We start from the raw sequence: 7,492 nt of genomic DNA, 5'->3' as shown, positions 1-7,492 counted from the left end.
GTGGGCCTCAACTGCACTTTCCTTTTAGAAATGCATGTTAGCTTTAGTCTCTCTTGTGCTCTTGTACGTGATGCCTCAACTGTACTTTCCTCTACATGCAACTAACAGTACATCTACATTAGCTTTAGTCCCGGTTGTGCTCTTGTACGTGATGCCTCAACTGCACTTTCCTCTACATGCAACTAACATTACATCTACATTAGCTTTAGTCCCGGTTGTGCTCTTGTACGTGATGCCTGCCGTCCATCCATCCGGGACTAAAGGCTCTGTTCGCTGTTAGAACCGGGACTAAAGGCTGCATTAGCTTTAGTCCCGGTTGCTGTCTCGATGGGCTGGCTCGACCAGAATGGAGCGGCCCAGTACGCAATATGCTGGAATTGCTGGCCAGTCCCACCTATTAGCACCACCTCGCTTGCTCAGAAGAGTGAAAGCTAACTTAAAAGCTCAGCTCTAGAGCCATGCACCATGACTTTACTTGAACCGGATCTGTTCTATAGGATCATACCGCTGCATCCTTGATACTTTAGTTTGTACAAAATGTTACGTATATTCTAGCAACGTAGAATGCGTATTCGAAAGCCAAAACGAATCATCAATTGAAAAAAGAAACAAAAAAAGAAAAAGAAAATAGAAAGCCCTGGTAGCAGCGTAGAATGCGAACGAATCATCAAAAGAAAAAGAAACAGAAAAAGAAACCCGATAGCAGCGTAGAATGCGAACGAATCATCAAAAGAAACAAAAACAAAAAAAAAGAAAATCTTTAGTTCCGGTTGGTATTACCAACCGGGACTAAAGGTGCGGTCCACGTAGCCAGGTCGGGAGGCCTCTTTAGCCCCGGTTGGTCTTACCAACCGAGACTAAAGGTGGACCTTTAGTCCTGGGCGAGAAACCGGGACTAAAGGAGGGGCCCTTTAGTCCTGAATTCGTACTCCCGGTTGGGAAACCGGGACTGAAGGGGTTTTCCAACCAGAAATAAAGCCCATTTCTCTACTGGTGGTAGAATAAGGAGGTAATTGTAAGCATGGATTGGTTGCACCATGATAACAAGTATAAGAGCATCTCCTTTTCTCTTTATGAAAAGTAAGAGCATCTCTTGAAGGTGACCCTATCATTTATATATACTGCATCCTACCTGACCTATCTACCTGCAAAAGATTATTCCCCTCGGAAAATAAACTTGAAATCCAAGAGAGGATACGAACACATTATTGCGCAGCTTGGAAAAAGATGGCCTTACATTAGGAAATGAAAAGCGTCTATATACGCCTCGGATGCTCTGACATGTGTTTCATTATTACCTGGAATAATAACTTGAATTTTAACCACACTCCCGTCCGTGTGTGTGACACGATGGTACGTGTAGTACTCTAATTTTCCTCTGCAAGTATAAACCACATGAAACTAATTAAGGAATCTATCATGACCGCCTGGCACGCCGCAGATTATGTAGTTACTCGTTGTCGTTGGTAACCAAGGAGGCTAATGACTATATATACCATGACCGGCTGGTCGCATGTTAATTAAATATTATGCTAATTTTTTGTTGTAAACAAAGGAAAAAAAGAATATGGATGGAAAACTTGTTGCGGCCATCTCCATCGTTTGAGGCAAGCATCCAGCTGGTTCATCATTGCACCATTGTATCACAACACAATGGTGTGAGAATAATGCTTCCTATAAAAGAAGAGTCCACAACCACAACCTCCGGTAATGATCTTTCTGCCACCAGGAAAATTTGGTAGTTACATAACAATTAATAAAATTTGGAAACAGAATGACTTTAAAAAAGCGATATATAACCAAAATAATGCCCGTATATATTAATCACAAATGCATTGCATGATGTAAGTACAACAGCTCACTAATCTCTCCATTTCAAATTGTATATAATTTGTTTTATCATTTCGATATACCTCGTCGTCTTTAGCTTTAGTCCCGGTTGTGCTCTTGTACGTGATGCCTCAACTGCACTTTCCTCTACATGCAACTAACATTACATCTACATTAGCTTTAGTCCCGGTTGTGCTCTTGTACGTGATGCCTGCCGTCCATCCATCCGGGACTAAAGGCTCTGTTCGCTGTTAGAACCGGGACTAAAGGCTGCATTAGCTTTAGTCCCGGTTGCTGTCTCGATGGGCTGGCTCGACCAGAATGGAGCGGCCCAGTACGCAATATGCTGGAATTGCTGGCCAGTCCCACCTATTAGCACCACCTCGCTTGCTCAGAAGAGTGAAAGCTAACTTAAAAGCTCAGCTCTAGAGCCATGCACCATGACTTTACTTGAACCGGATCTGTTCTATAGGATCATACCGCTGCATCCTTGATACTTTAGTTTGTACAAAATGTTACGTATATTCTAGCAACGTAGAATGCGTATTCGAAAGCCAAAACGAATCATCAATTGAAAAAAGAAACAAAAAAAGAAAAAGAAAATAGAAAGCCCTGGTAGCAGCGTAGAATGCGAACGAATCATCAAAAGAAAAAGAAACAGAAAAAGAAACCCGATAGCAGCGTAGAATGCGAACGAATCATCAAAAGAAACAAAAACAAAAAAAAAGAAAATCTTTAGTTCCGGTTGGTATTACCAACCGGGACTAAAGGTGCGGTCCACGTAGCCAGGTCGGGAGGCCTCTTTAGCCCCGGTTGGTCTTACCAACCGAGACTAAAGGTGGACCTTTAGTCCTGGGCGAGAAACCGGGACTAAAGGAGGGGCCCTTTAGTCCTGAATTCGTACTCCCGGTTGGGAAACCGGGACTGAAGGGGTTTTCCAACCAGAAATAAAGCCCATTTCTCTACTGGTGGTAGAATAAGGAGGTAATTGTAAGCATGGATTGGTTGCACCATGATAACAAGTATAAGAGCATCTCCTTTTCTCTTTATGAAAAGTAAGAGCATCTCTTGAAGGTGACCCTATCATTTATATATACTGCATCCTACCTGACCTATCTACCTGCAAAAGATTATTCCCCTCGGAAAATAAACTTGAAATCCAAGAGAGGATACGAACACATTATTGCGCAGCTTGGAAAAAGATGGCCTTACATTAGGAAATGAAAAGCGTCTATATACGCCTCGGATGCTCTGACATGTGTTTCATTATTACCTGGAATAATAACTTGAATTTTAACCACACTCCCGTCCGTGTGTGTGACACGATGGTACGTGTAGTACTCTAATTTTCCTCTGCAAGTATAAACCACATGAAACTAATTAAGGAATCTATCATGACCGCCTGGCACGCCGCAGATTATGTAGTTACTCGTTGTCGTTGGTAACCAAGGAGGCTAATGACTATATATACCATGACCGGCTGGTCGCATGTTAATTAAATATTATGCTAATTTTTTGTTGTAAACAAAGGAAAAAAAGAATATGGATGGAAAACTTGTTGCGGCCATCTCCATCGTTTGAGGCAAGCATCCAGCTGGTTCATCATTGCACCATTGTATCACAACACAATGGTGTGAGAATAATGCTTCCTATAAAAGAAGAGTCCACAACCACAACCTCCGGTAATGATCTTTCTGCCACCAGGAAAATTTGGTAGTTACATAACAATTAATAAAATTTGGAAACAGAATGACTTTAAAAAAGCGATATATAACCAAAATAATGCCCGTATATATTAATCACAAATGCATTGCATGATGTAAGTACAACAGCTCACTAATCTCTCCATTTCAAATTGTATATAATTTGTTTTATCATTTCGATATACCTCGTCGTCTATGCTAGTTTTTAAGCGCATCGCTATTTTCCACTCTTCCACCATAAGTTCCCATGCCAAGCGTACGCGGACATAGATAAACGAAGAAAAGCATAAACCATACCTAGTGGCCAGCAAGCCCCCTACTGATGCACACAATGACACAAACTTATTCCTGTGTCATCTCCACACCCCAACACCCCCCCCCCCCCCCCCCCCCCCCCCCCCCCCCCCCCCCCTTCCACTCACGCCTCCCCTCATCGTTAACCTCCATCCCCACTGCACCAATTCTGGTATCACCATCCTAGTTGCGTGAAGAAGGACGTTGTCCTCGAAGAGCCCCAGGAAGGGTACACACAAATTGAACGGGGGTGCAACATTGTGGAATAATAATGGTTCCTGTGTGAATTAGAGGATGCTGAGAAGGTGCCACCTTCCCATTCTTGCATGCCCTCATCTAGCCAGCACCTTCTTTTTTGTTTTGAGGAAAACAGGAGGGGTTTGCACCCTACTACAAATTAAATAAATAAAACCAGAGAAAATGTACAAGGTAAATAATTCGAGGGGTACGGGGGAAAAGATTAAGGCACCCGGAAAGAAAGAAGAGCAGAAAAATAGAGGGGGAGTGGAAATTTAGGCTAGACTCTGTAACCATTCTTGAATCCTTGGGAAATATTTCTTCTTCGCCCGTCAAAGTAGCGAAGTAAACTCATGTTTGAAAATTGCCTTGCACTCCTGGATCGTTGCCGGAGTGTTGTTGAAAATCAAGTAGTTTCTGCACATCCAAATTGCCCAACTCATTAAGACTATAAGCTCATTGATTTGTTGCTTCAGATGCTCCCGGATCTGAAATGGTTCCAGCTGAATTTGTAGATTTAACTGAAGTATTCTCCAGCAGTCTGTTGCGAATCTGCAGCCAATGAACAAATGGAAAACTATTTTCTCAGTGTTACAGTCACAGAGGACACAATTATAGTTGGGCAACTCCATATTTCTTCTCTTCAGCAATCCTCTTGTGCTTAACCTGTCTCTCAGTAAGAGCGAGAAAAAGAATCTGTGTTTATTTTAGAATGAACTTTTCCAGAGCCAGCCAAAGATTGGGTGTTCAGGCATATGGCCTCTCAGATGTTTGTAAACCTTTCTCGAAGAGAAGTGATTAGAACCCCAAATGTATCTCCAAATGTCTTTGGAGTCAGTTGTCGCTAGGTTGTTCAGGTTGTTCAATAGGTTTTCATATTCTGCAAATGCTTCCTCTGATAATGGTAGATGGAAAATTGTGTGAAGCTGGCTTAGTTCTTTCTTTTGCTTCCTGGACAGTGATGCTTTAGCCAGCACCTTCTTTGCCGTCTATTACTCTATTAGCGAGAGTAGTTGAGGGCATTGATATGAAGATATATGGAGCGATGGCAAGATATATGGTAGCATGCCAATATGTATTAGCGAGAGTAGTCCATTTACATGCATGGTGTGCTAATGGTAACCATATCCAAGAATGGACCTTTTGCGGAGTTTAGTCCAGGCTCTTACTATACATCACTAGCTGTAGATATAATTTGGAATCGCAGGCGGAGACAGGAATATTTTTTAAGGTACGGCGGGTTTATAAAGGTCAAACATGTATAATATAATTATTAATTATGCAAGGAACGCACTAGAACATTATCTGAATATGTATATTACTATGTGATCAGCAAATATAACAGAAATCCAAAAGTAAAGCATTGGCACATAAAATACCTCACTAAATAAATCAAAGGGCTCCGTTCGCTTCGCTGAAAAAACAAACTAAAATTAAAAAAACAAGCAGAAAAAAACGGATTATAAGAGAAACGAACAGGAGCTGGAACAAATACACACCCATAATAAAGCTTTATTTGGGTGCAGACTGGCCGCGTCGAACTCGCGCCGCCCATCCGCCGGCCACCGCGTTGAGTTCTCGGCTTCTTGCGCCGGCGCCGTCCACGGTCCAGGAACCACCGCATTGATCGATCAGATCGGAATACGAAGAGGAAGGTTCTGGTAATTGACACCACGAGGCCCATCAAGCGGAGGTGGAGCCCATCAGGCCTATCTAGCTTCCCTCCGTATGAGTGTATGACCATATCACGTACGTATATGCGTATGTATTTCAAATATATAGTACATATACTCAGTATTTTTTATTTTTTTAGGTATGGCGGCCGCCAAGGCTCGGCAGATACTTGACTCCGCCCCTGCTTTCAGGATCCTCGCAATAATGTCTTCTCTTTTATTCGATGTTGTGCCACATGCTGTAGCTTAGTTCTTTGCATCACGTCCCTCATGCTGCATATATGATTGCACCAAAGGTGTTGGCCAAATAAATTGGGAATCTCACCAATATAATGCGGAGAATAAAAACTAGCAGCCAAATATATACAGAACTTTTTGTGTATGTGACAGACATGTCTATATGAACACATAGCAATGCAGTTCCGGCGTAAGGAGACGAAGATCATGGGAGTAATCTGGAGTAGTCTTCAAATCTTCTGCCTCCCCTGTTGCTGTCCTAAAAGTGCTATACAATCCATGGTTACTTCTATCGTAAAACGAACCTCTGGTCCTTGCTGCTGCTGTCTACAACCTCAGCAACCCCGGTCCCCAACTTGTCCATCACCTACACACCCAAAGTTTCAGCCTCCATGACCACCAGATCAGCCACAATTGTCACCACCGGCAGAGTCAGCAGTAGCTTCGTCGGAGCCTCTCTTTGGAGAGAAGGTTCATGTGCCACCAGGCACCAGCGGCAGCAGCGGGGGAGCGCACCCCATGAACACCACAAGTCACAGTGAAGCCATGATCACCACCGCTGCCTCGGTGCCTCCTCATCCATTGCTTTCATGTTCAACTCCTCCACATGCTGGTGACGAGTTCTCAAGGTATCAGCACTATTCAGCAGCTTGAGAGGACGCGGGCCATGGAGAACACAAAACATAGTGCGATGTCACCTGTCCTCGGAAATGATTGGTGATCAATTGACTAGAGTTGATTGGAGATCAATTGATTAGAGTTTTCCTAGCGTGGTTTTTGTTTTGTTTTTTCTATTTTTTTCCTGCGTGCTCCCACCAAAACAAAAGCAACTTCACCTCTGTCTAATATTCAATTGGAATTTGATTTCTATTGCAGTTATGATCAGCCCTTATTTAATTATTTATTTGAACCCCACCTTTCACTAACTCACGTGTGGAAAAATGTGTCGAACAAAATAAGATCTATAGATTATTATTTAGACAAAGTCTATTTTTTTAAAAAAAATCTTCATTAAAAATATTTTAAAGTTTGTAGTCGGACTTCATATAACATTACAGTTGCAACAATAGATTACTATTTAGTTACAAGTTAATTTAGTGTGTAGTTATAAATACTACCATGTTAGACAGAAATAATACATAAACAACTATACATTACACACAAAAATAGAGTTGCAACATGGATTACTACTCAATAACAACATGATTTAGTGTGTAGTTGGAAATACTATGGTATACAGAAACAACACATGAACAACTACTCAATGCACACAAAATATAGCTGCAACATGGATTATTATTCAACTACCGTTTGATATAGTGTGTAGATGTAAATTCTATGGTATATAGAAATAACACATAAATAACTACATATTGCACACAAATGTAGTTGCAATATGGATTACTACTCAGTTATAACTTGATTTATTACGTAGTCGTAAATACTATGGTATACAAAAACAAAACATAAACAACTACACATTGCAAAAGAAATATAGTTGCAACATGGACTATACTC

At 41.6% G+C, this 7,492-nt stretch overlaps 1 long non-coding RNA gene across 1 annotated transcript; it reads right to left on the bottom strand.

The window, feature by feature from the left end:
- Positions 1 to 3,102: 3,102 nt before the first annotated feature.
- Positions 3,103 to 5,724, bottom strand: LOC136551590 (uncharacterized). Its single transcript, XR_010782628.1, has 3 exons — positions 5,564 to 5,724; positions 5,444 to 5,478; positions 3,103 to 3,524 (listed from the first exon to the last, which is right to left on the bottom strand). It is a non-coding gene; the product is annotated as an uncharacterized lncRNA (long non-coding RNA).
- Between the last annotated feature and the right edge of the window lie 1,768 nt (positions 5,725 to 7,492).

The sequence above is a fragment of the Miscanthus floridulus genome, chromosome 4 (assembly GCF_019320115.1).
Source record: "Miscanthus floridulus cultivar M001 chromosome 4, ASM1932011v1, whole genome shotgun sequence".
Taxonomy (NCBI): Eukaryota; Viridiplantae; Streptophyta; class Magnoliopsida; order Poales; family Poaceae; genus Miscanthus; species Miscanthus floridulus.
Note: the sequence above shows the minus strand (reverse complement) of the source record. Positions and strands in the feature narration are given on the sequence as shown.